The following is an 11,211-nucleotide window of genomic DNA, read 5'->3' as shown; positions in this document are numbered from 1 at the left end:
GACCCATACATTGAAGATCGAATTGATTTAGGAGTTTTCATTATTGAATCACTATTGTTGCATTCTGTACTGATCAGAGTTAGAGGCCTGAGGGCAGACGGAGACAAGGCTAAGCAGGTACTGCATAGTTCTGTGTAAAACACTTGTACGTTCCCATCTGACCTATCTACGGTAATCTAAGATTATTTTTATGAAAGCTAATTAACACCTCTGTGCTTTCGTTACAAGAGTGCTGAAAGATGGTGTGAATAAAGCACAACACAGGGGCAGGGGGCATATGAAGTGTAGGCTACTATAAGACATACACATACACGTTTATAAAGCACCTTGACTCAGGAGACTTTGTGATGATTCACTGCATTGTGTGACTTACTTTTTCCCAAGAGGAGAGCATTGAGTTTCTCATTTCTTGTGACAAGAAGACGTCAAGAGAAAACATGCTATCACCTGAAAGAAAATAAGTGAAGGTTATGTAGTCGTTCGACTCCACTTCGAGCAATATAACTATTAACAAAGCACAAATATACTAATAAAGGACTGGCTTATCTAAAGCCAGTTGAGTAGCACTTGAAATGTTTTAGCTCTATGAAACCTGATGTACTTATATGATTCTGTTTTCTTCAAGTTTGTATTTTGTTGGTCGAACGCACTTATTGTAAGTCGCTTTGGATAATAGCGTCAGCTAAATGCAATGTAATGTAATATAATGTAGAAGAATGAACTAAGCATATATGGGAGGTTGAAAAGAAGACTAACAGTAAATAAGAGCTCTGTGGAGTTGCATTTCGGCACAGTGTTTTTAAGGAAACATTTTCATAACCTTAAATAAAGTGCCTGGCAATGTTTAGCGTTTTGAATAATCCAGATATATTCATGAAATGTATAAGTATTTATCACAAAATAAGCTTTGCTCACGCTGTTAAAAAAATAAATAATCATAAATGAGGGATGGTGGCTTTAAAGTGTAAGCTCAGCCCCTTCATCCCAAGATTTACGCAACTGCAGTACACACACACACACACACACACACACACACACACACACACACACACACACACACACACACACACACACACACACACACACACACCACACACACACACACACACACACACACACACACACACACACACACACCACACACACACACACCACACACACACACACACACACACACACACACACACACACACACACACACACACCACACACACACACACACACACACACACACACACACACACACACACACACACACACACACACACCCTCCAGTAGCTTTGTGCTGTGTGAGCACACAAATGAAAATGCTTCCTGCAGAACAATTCATTAGCCACACCACACCGTTTCCTCTACTGCACTGCTGGTCATGAGTGATTTTACACGCTCTCTCTCTTTTCATTTTTGTTCCATCCCTTCTCTTTTTCTCTCCTTCTTGTTCGTTCAATTCAATCTCTCTGTTTTTCCTCACATACCAATTTCCTCACTTTTACTGTTTTATACTTTTGTTGCATTCAGTGAGGGCGATAGCTCCCACCGGGAAAACAAAGTAACAGAACAGGCGTTGAAGACAACATTTGACATCATCACGGTTTTAAGGTCTCTATGTTGTGTCTTGGGTCAAATGTCAACCGGGTGTTGTTGTGTAGTGTAACATGTTAAAGCTCTACAAATCAATATTTTTTAGATTAACAGTAAATCAAGTGACTATATGTCTAGTGAACAAGGTTGCTTGTAGTTGCAAATCGTGAGAGAATTATCCCCAACTTGCAGTAGTCCTTAGCTTTTACCCACTAAATGAATATCTTGTTGCTTCATGTCTGCCAGGTGATAATAGAACGTTGTTTGCTGATGTCTTACCCATAATTGATTAGCTTATTTTCTTCCAAAAGTGCTTCTTTAAAATGGTATAGTAGATTGTTTAATGTGTACATTTGGTTTCACATAGTTTGCTGATGAGGATGGTATTTTGCTTTGCTAGTGGCAATGTTAGTCCATTGGTTGGACGATCCATCCCTTCGGTGCAGACTGAAATATCTCCATAACTTTTGGATGAATTGCCACAAAGTGTGTTACAGACTTTAATATTCCCCTCAGGATAAACTGTATTAACTTCTGTGACTTTTCATCTTTCCCCATCAGGCCAATTTCCTTTTGTCCAATACTCTATGACTGTATGATTGATAACCTGCCGAACTAATGACACTCCCATCAGCCTCAGTTGTTCTTTTGTTCAGTGCTAATTGGAAAATGTCGGCATGCTAATTTAAGACGTCAACACGGTACACCATAAAACTGCTAAATATCAGCATGTTAACATTGTAATTGTGAGCATTTTAGAAGCTCATGTTAGCATTTAGCTCGCATCACAGCTGTGCCTGAGTACAGCCTCACATAGCGTGAGCATGCTAAAGACTCTTACTCTTATCAGAGCATTAAGGTTGATGTTATTATGACCTCAATACATTGCAAACTTCTCTCTTTTTAATCAAATATAGCCAAATATATTACTCCTCTCTTTCATCTGCTTGATAAATGTCCTCAAATAACTCATCCTGCTTGAACTTTTCCTGTTTCTCTCTTCTTCTTTCTTCCCTCTCAAGGTTCTCCAGCAGCCGGTAGCAGCCACTGCCACGGCATGTAGCTTCTTCCGAATATTAATTAAACACCCTTATGTGTCATCAGCCCCTCTGGTGAGCAGCTCACTCTTTAATTAGACCTGAAGATAACCAGGGAGGAAGACACACACCTCAGCGGTTTGTGTACAACTGCACAGGTGTGCGTGAGACTGGGGAGGTGTATTTGGGGATAAAGTCAATGTTTTTGTGTTTGTGCATCGGTGTGTGTAGGTGCAGGTCTGCTGCTCAGTTTTGTTAGAAGGCTCTCTGCAGACCCTTGGTGTGTGAGTGTGTGTGTCTTTAAAACAGCCTTTTGGCTTTCTGTCGACTGTGTGTGTGGTTTTAAAGTGATTTCTGTTTTTACATGCAGGCTGTGTTGCACCACAATATGTAAAGGTGTTGCATTTCCACACCCTCAATTTCATGCTTCTGTCATTGCGCCTTTTTCAAGAACATTCTAATTGTGGCCTAGCGATTGGAGGGAGATCAACATTCATGTCATAAGAAAGTTGGCAATGTTAACTGCAACAAACTAAAAACAGTATACGTCTAGCTCATGAGAGTGAAAGTATAAAACAACTTTTGCATAGTTTAAACAGATTCATCACATAATTAATGGCAAACGTGTTGCTTCCCATCAAGAGCTACTGATGCGCCTCTAATGGGGCAAAACTAAAGCTTCTACTCTGCCAGCCAACTGTCCCATCTGTTAAACCCAAATAAAAAAAGTATGCCATACAAGTCATTTGAAACTATTTGAAGCTAAAAGTGAGAGCACTTTGTTCTCATAAATCAGTAGGCCAAATCATTTTTAACAAAACTTTAACAGATTGATTTAAACTTTACATCATCTTCCAGTTAGGGAAAAATATTTGAAAATTGAAGAAATAATATAAAAAAGTGTTAACATTATTATTACTATTACTACTATTATAGAATAGAATAGAGCAGAAATCCTTTATTGTCTTTATATAATGGATGCAAGATGGCGGCGTGCTTGGACGTATTGTATTAGACCATTTCGAAAGCATCGAGCACTTTTTTTAATGCCATATCAACTTCAATGTTAGACAGTCAGTGAGCTTTATGTTCATAAAGGTAATCATAACCTTTCCCTCTGCTATACATTTAATGTCCAGCAAAAATGAGTGGTTGACTCTGTTGTCACTTTTTCCAGGGTATTGCAGTTAGCGGGACTTATTTGTCCTGTCGGGGGATTTGGCTGTCCTTTCTTCCACACCAGCCAACTGAGCTCCAGAGCAGAGGCAGCAGCAGCATGAAGCCCAGAGTACAACCAAAGCCACATTTGCTCCACCATTGGCTCTCTTTTCCCCATGCATCCTCCTCTCAATTCATTCACTCTCCTGCAGGAGCCAGCTAACATTTTCGCTTTCATATCTATCTTTTTCTGAATGCGTTGCAGTATCGGTTTGGCGTAAAACATGTTGCATGTTTGGCTAACTTTGTTTGAATTTGGAAATTATAAAACGTGTCAACTGCAAACACAAACTGCGTGCCTAAGTGGCCGAGACTTATCCACCAGAGCTGGCACCAAGGCACCAAGTGTTCTTCATAATAATATTCTCTGGTCTGATTTGTTGACAGAAAACAGAAGACTGTCCTCACTGCTTGGGTAAAAAGCCCTCATCTTTTTGTTGTGATGCAGACACTCAGTGATATCCATTTTAACAGCACATTGGATAATGATTGTATCAATGCACATGGTGAAATGTGCCAATAGCCAGGGAAGCTTTCCTTATAGATATCTTGCCAAATAATGTCATCACAAACACCATGAAGTAGTGATGATTGAGCATGCAGACTTCACACAAAGTAGTTGGCGTTTTCTGTTTAAGCATCTTTGAATTCAAATGTAATTCACTGACTGAGTGTTTGTTTTCATACACTGCTGGGGAAACATGATAAATGTCACAATACGCATTGATTTTACGATTATTTACCATGAAAATATTTTGTTTGTTGGTATCAGTCAATTCCATAAACAAAAAACATTTGATCAAAAGCATTGCATTAACTCAGTAGAAAGCATTCAATTCTGATAATGTTTCGACCAGTAAACCTGTAGTGAGTGGGAGGACTGTGTGTTGCACGCATATCAAATCAACCTGAAAAATACCCGAACTCCTGTTGTTATGTGTTTAACTTAAAGAACTGAAGTTACAATATTGAATTTTGTTGATCAATATTTAGTCAGCTTGCTTAGTCACTTTTTAGATGAGGGATCTGTTTTGAAAAGTGACTTGGCCGGTAGTAGTACATTTGTTTATCTATGTGAAAAAAATAGATGTTGAAAGTGTGCCGTTAAAAGGACTTATTATAGTCCTTAAAGCCACAATTTAGCATCATGACTGATTTTCAATATGTGGCTGGGCACATCCACACAGCACAACAAATTATCCAGTGTTATAGCCTAGGTGTTGATTTTTCATTAACAGTGTTTCAGTAGCCATTGTTTGGAGATGACAAGTGTGGAATTGAAGTGTTGTTTGTCCTCTCATGACTCTGAGTTTCAGCTGTTGAAAACTATCAAAAGCTTGAAAAAGGTGTAAACGTAGATAAACATTGACATGGTGTTGACTTCTACTGTATGTTTTCCAAGCTAATATAACACTGACGATTCTGGGAAACGCTGAGAGCTGCGAAGAAGAAAAGGGAATATGACAACCGATCTTAAAGGTTCCGTATTATACTGTTTTTCATCAATATATTATAGGTCCAAATACCAAACCCATAATTAGCATCCCATAAACCCCTTTGTTTCAGCCCTGTTTCAAAAGTGCTGATTCTCTGTCTGTTAGATGAAAATAAAGTGCCACTCCCCACGCCCCTCTGAGAAATATTTGGTTAAAAGTGAATCCTTTTTCCTGAAACTTTCAGAATCTCTTTACAAAGAGGGGTACATGTTTATGTATAAAAGACATGAACAAGTGGATTTTGCATAATAGGTGACCTTTAATGCAAGCTTAATTTAATGGATGCATTTACTGATAAAGACTTTTCTTCTGCAGGCCCATTATCTGCACTTTTATTTACATTCGGGACACTGTCTCTACACTTTTCTTTCTTACATTTGTAAAAAGTACCTTTCATCACTGTCTTTCATGAAGTGTGAATGCCCTCTCTACTAAAAGCTATATCCACAGAGCCTCTTCACTTCAAAGAAAGTAAGAGATTATTTCATTACGGTGCCTGAGAAGCCCTCGGTACAAACTTTGGGCCAGAAAAGTGTCAGTGTCAGTCTGCAGTGTCAGCAGCACATCTGGCGGAGCTGGAGACGTCATGTCACCTTGTCTTCCTCGGCTCGCCCTGACAGTCAGGGGCTAATGACCTGGAAGGAAACACAGCCCCTCTACATATGGGCCTCACTGCCTCTGTGCAAATCTGCAGATACATATCAGTGCACCAATTCGGAAAGTCTGCACTTCTTCTCAGGTTGTTGGGTTTCTGTGTGTATGTGTGTATCTAGGTTGGTGTTTCTGTGTGGATTGTGGCCTGGGACCTTTCCTCCAGTGCTCGGGGAGTCCCAGTGCATCTGGGCCTGTGGTCCTCCCTGCTCGCTGAGTAATTAGGACAGGACATTCTGACCAGTAGCACCCTCAGCTGGGACCACTGACAGAACAAGGACAGATGAAATTATACACCTGGATGCTTCACAGGGAATTTTTCTCCTGTTTCGTTTGGTGGACCAAGACCTAAAGTAGGTTTTTGACCCATTTAAAGGACACAATTTAGTTGCCTCGTGTCACAACTGGCCATAGTGGTTAGTTTATTTTATTTCCTCAGTGGTTTTATTTGAGTTTATTGCGGAGAGCTGCTTTCAAAGGTCGCCATTAATAACTCATCATGTTAAAAAATTCTTGGTGAAACTTCAAATCAAAATGCTTTTTTTTCCCAACAATGTTGACATTCAAATTGTTTGTGGTTTGAAACCTGTATTATTTGAACCCCACATAATCAGAGAATACTTCTGTTCCAATATAGGTTCCCTGAAACATTAACGGTTAGAATCATCTATTCAATCGAAGAAACCCATCATTTGATTTCAAACAGATAAAAACCTATAACTTGCAGAGATATTGAAATATGTAGTTAAAACAGTCATTTTTTAGGATTAAGATTTACAACTAAGGGTCACAAACATGTTTAATTTGTTCACAGTGTTCACATATGGATATAGTGATATATGGTGTTTTGGTGGTGCAGATCATCAGCTCATTGAACAGGTGTGAACAATTAGGGTCGTTTAGCCACGAGGGACTGAACACACTCAAGTTGTTGAAAAAAAGGTGAAACTCACTTGCAGTAGATGACCTTTTATTATAGTTGGAGCATCTGTGTGTACTTTATGACTTTAGTTAAAAGTCGGAAATATCTTGGTATCCTAGATAATGGTTTTATGTTCCAAAAATCTCACTCGACACCGGCTTGAGTTTCAATAATCAGGAAACATTATTATTCCTGCAAGAATGGAAATAGTCATCACATACAGCAAAATGGTACATCTAGTTCCCCGAATAGTGTCCTTACTCTTATATGTCTTATATGCGAGAGAGGGCGTTTCACAATCAGAATGTAGGCCTCAATCCCTCCCTCAATGAAAACATCCTCCCCTCTGTCATGAACCTCGGAGTGACCTTCAATAGCGCTTTTACATTTGATAAGCAGGTCAGTAGCGTAGTCAAAACCTGCTTTTTTTAAAAATACGACTATTGGCCAAGAGCAAGTCGTTTTTATCTTCTAAAGACCTGGAAAGGGTTATTAACGCCTTTGTAACCACAAGGTTAGATTATTGCAACGCTCTGTATGTGGGTATGGACCAGGCGTCAATTAGACGCCTGCAGCTAGTGCAGCTGCTGCACGTCTTCTCACTGGCCACAAAAAGCGTCACCACATCACCCCAATTTTGGCCTCACTGCACTGGCTTCCAATTCGGTTCTGCATTGATTTTAAACTCCTTTTCATTTGTTTTCAAAGCACTAAATGGGCTGGCTGCTGCCTATATAGCAGAAGTCCTCCATCGCTACACCCCAGCCAGAGCATTAAGGTCGGCTGACCAGCTGCTGCTGGTAGTGCCCAAGACCAGGCTCAAAACCAGAGGGCACCGAGCCTTCGCAGCAGCTGGCCCCAGGCTCTGGAACACTCTGCCCCTCCATGTGAGGTCGGCCCAGACTCTAGGGGTTTTTAAATCCTCACTAAAAACTCACTTCTTCTCCCTGGCCTTCTAGTTAGAGCGGAGCACGACTCATGACATTTCCCTGTGTTTGATCTTTACATTTGCTGTTGTAATTTATTATCTTCTGTTTGCGACTGTAGTAATGTGTTATTTATTATTTGCATGTTGGCACTTTGGCTCGACCAAAAATAGTTTTAAAAATGTACTATATAAATAAAACCTGATTTGATTTGATTTGATTTAGGCATACAGTGCTCAAACCATATGTCTTCTTTGTTAAGGACAACGGCCGTCCTTGAGTGCAGGAGCACCAGGGAAGATATATCTTCCCAAAAGACAAACTTAGTCACCAGACACACACATTCCGCATTCTTACGATTATCTTATACTGTACAGTCCTAAACGATGCATTTGTTGTCTTTACAATTGCTTTTTCCAGTATTTTTCCAACATTTTAAGTCTTTTTTTAATGCTTGACCTGTTTAGCTCAGCCTATGATTATATGAGATTAGATTCCAGTTAAGCTACAGCTAAAACAGTTGGAAAACTGGTCTTTGGTAGAAGGAAAGCGTACTTAGAGATGTTTCAATTGTTCATTTTGCTTAGGCTTTCTTTATTTTCCCTTTTGAGTTTTAGTATCATTTTTATCAGTAAAAAAAAAAAGTCCTCTTTCTGTGGCATTGACACCAACCTGCCGTTGATGTTGCATTTCAGTTTAGCCCTTTAATGGTTTTCCTGCATGTGCGAAACCAGCCATGTTTCATAAAATACAGTCTTGGATTATATATATGTTTTATGATCCTTCTGCTTTATATAAACGTTGGCTAGCTCCTAACCATCCTGTGAACAAAAGCAGAAGTTTTCCTTTGGTGGATGACTGTAATTAGCTGTCATAACACTGCGGCACAGGAAGTACATGCGCTGCGTGAACTCTGACTTAAACTCCATGTTTTTATTCCATGCAGTTTCATTGCTCTCTTCTATGGTGACAGAAATGTTTCATCCACCATAACACACTTTCCTTTGCTCATATATAGAATTATATTGTGAGAATGCAATAAATATCCCCTTCAGTAAATCACACTTAAACCAATTAAGGCGAGTGACAGAGAAAACACCCTTCACTGTCCCGGGTTTACGGAGGTCGGCTCCAATGTGATTTAGGAGACATTATCTCGGTGTTTTGTCATTGATTCCCATGATTGATCCTGACCCCCGCCGGGCAGAAGGCTCTTACTCTTGATTTAAAAACAATTATGTGATGATGATCTCGAACAGGGGGCTGTTGAGTGTGATGTGTTTGGTTGGGAGAGTTGAGGGAACAGAATAAATCACCAAACGCTGTCGGAGCGAGTGTGTTATGCAGTTTATTTTATTTTTCTTATAGTCTTTCTAATCCTTTCCTTCCTTTTTCGCTCATTTTATTTGACCCAGATAACCCTTTTGAATTTCAATTATGAATTTGTCTGTCAGGGATAGCATTATTATGATGTTTATGTCTTTTAATTAAATTTGATATAGAAAAAAGCTTCTTAAACTGTATGACTATAGCAAGTAATGATCAATACTTCCTGAGCAATCCATGCAACATCCACATACAGTAGAGACAGAACTGCACATCCTCTCATGAGTTTTATTTATTTGGTGATGAATCTCGAGTGAGTATTTTACATCTTCCAAATTTGAAATCCGCCTCCTTGATCTAATATTCATGAGAAATAATCTTGGATTAACACAAAGCCACTTTATTGCTTCACTTTCTTATTGAATGCCAACTAAGTAATTGCCCATACCAGCAGAGAATCCCCCCGACAATCACAAACCAACAAAAACCTTGGTTGATTAAGAAAAAAACATGTTACTTGGGTGAGGAGGAAATAATGAGAAAGTTATTATTTTTTCTGTTTTGTTTTAATGAGGTGACTAATTTACAGTTTTCCTATTTTGGTCCTCTTCGTCATCTTTCTGACAACCCGCTGAAAAACCTATCACCTCGTTTTCAACTCGAGGTGGAGTGATAACAAGGAGGGATCGAGTTAAGAATTCTTGAGAGCTCATCTGGCATTTATTACAGAGGGGTTTCAATTTCGATATCAATGGTATTGAGACTAATATTGACACCGCTTGAAAGGGGTAGAAATCTAATAATGGTAATTTTATAGATGCTTTTACAGCTGCAGGTTTCTGTCATGAACTCACAGCGTCCGTTTTGTACATGAATAAATTGGTGTAAATGAATTGATGATCAAATATATCGTGGCTCCCAAGATCAGATGTCAACTGTATGAGGAGAAAAAGGGCTGAGCCACAGTGTGGACTTTCATTCATCCTTATCAGTGGATGCACCCATACTGTAAGTATCAGTTTTGTACTGTAACTGCTGTTGAAAAAGTGTCTTTCAGTACCTTACCTCACTCTCGGCCCGTCCACACAGCGGCGTGCGTTGAAGCTTGCCGGCGCGCGTGTCTGAAACTCGACCAACAACCAATCACATGAATCTCCCGCCCCTGACACACAAGCAGCGGTTTGATTGGCTAAAGCTTGTACTGGCATATGGTTCGATTGGCTGACGCTTCTGCCGAGGCTTCAAAAGTTGAGCATTGCTCTACTTTTGCAGCGAGCCACGCCAGCAAAGCTCCGCTTCCCACAATGCAGTTCGGCGAAAAGTGACATCACCCCATTCAAAGTGAATGGTGAAGCTTTCAACGCACGCAGCTGTGTGGACGGGCCGTTATGAGCCTTCCATACCATAACGTTACTTTCAAAAAAATACAATTCAGCAGGGTTGTATTACCACAGTTTGAAAAGCTTTACTCTTCACGCGTAATGTAAACATTATAAAGGCCCTTTACAGAGCCAGAACGTGGTTTGTATGTTCTAAAGGACTCATTGCTATGTAATGAAAATAAAAGTCTTCTTTGTTTCAGTTATATAAACTCTAATAAAAACATAGTTCTGAATATTATATTCCGTTTCCTGCCAATAATTAACCCTTAATAGCAGGGATGTCCCGATCACCTTTTTTTGCTCCCGATCCGATTCCGATCATTTGATTTTGACAATCTGCCGATACCGATTTTCCCCGATCCGATCTTTATGCAATGCATTAAGAGAAAAAAAAGGTAACAGATAACGGCTGGTCATCCAACGCGATGAATTCAGCTATCTTGGCTGTTGTTTTTTTGGCCTTTTCACTGTTCTGGGGCAGTTTCTCTTTCCTTTTAAAAGTCTCTGAAAGTGTCGGTTGTTTCAGTGCCGTTACCCGAGTGGCCGCTGTGTACTCGTCGTGTTGTTGTTGGTGTTTGTTTCTCAGGTGTCGTATTAGATTGGTCGTGTTGAACGTAGCTCTGTTCTTTCCACCACACGGAACCTCCGCCTTACATTGCATCTGGCTGTTAC

This window comes from Gymnodraco acuticeps, unplaced genomic scaffold (assembly GCF_902827175.1).
Source record: "Gymnodraco acuticeps unplaced genomic scaffold, fGymAcu1.1, whole genome shotgun sequence".
Taxonomy (NCBI): domain Eukaryota; kingdom Metazoa; phylum Chordata; class Actinopteri; order Perciformes; family Bathydraconidae; genus Gymnodraco; species Gymnodraco acuticeps.
This window is presented reverse-complemented; position numbering follows the sequence as displayed.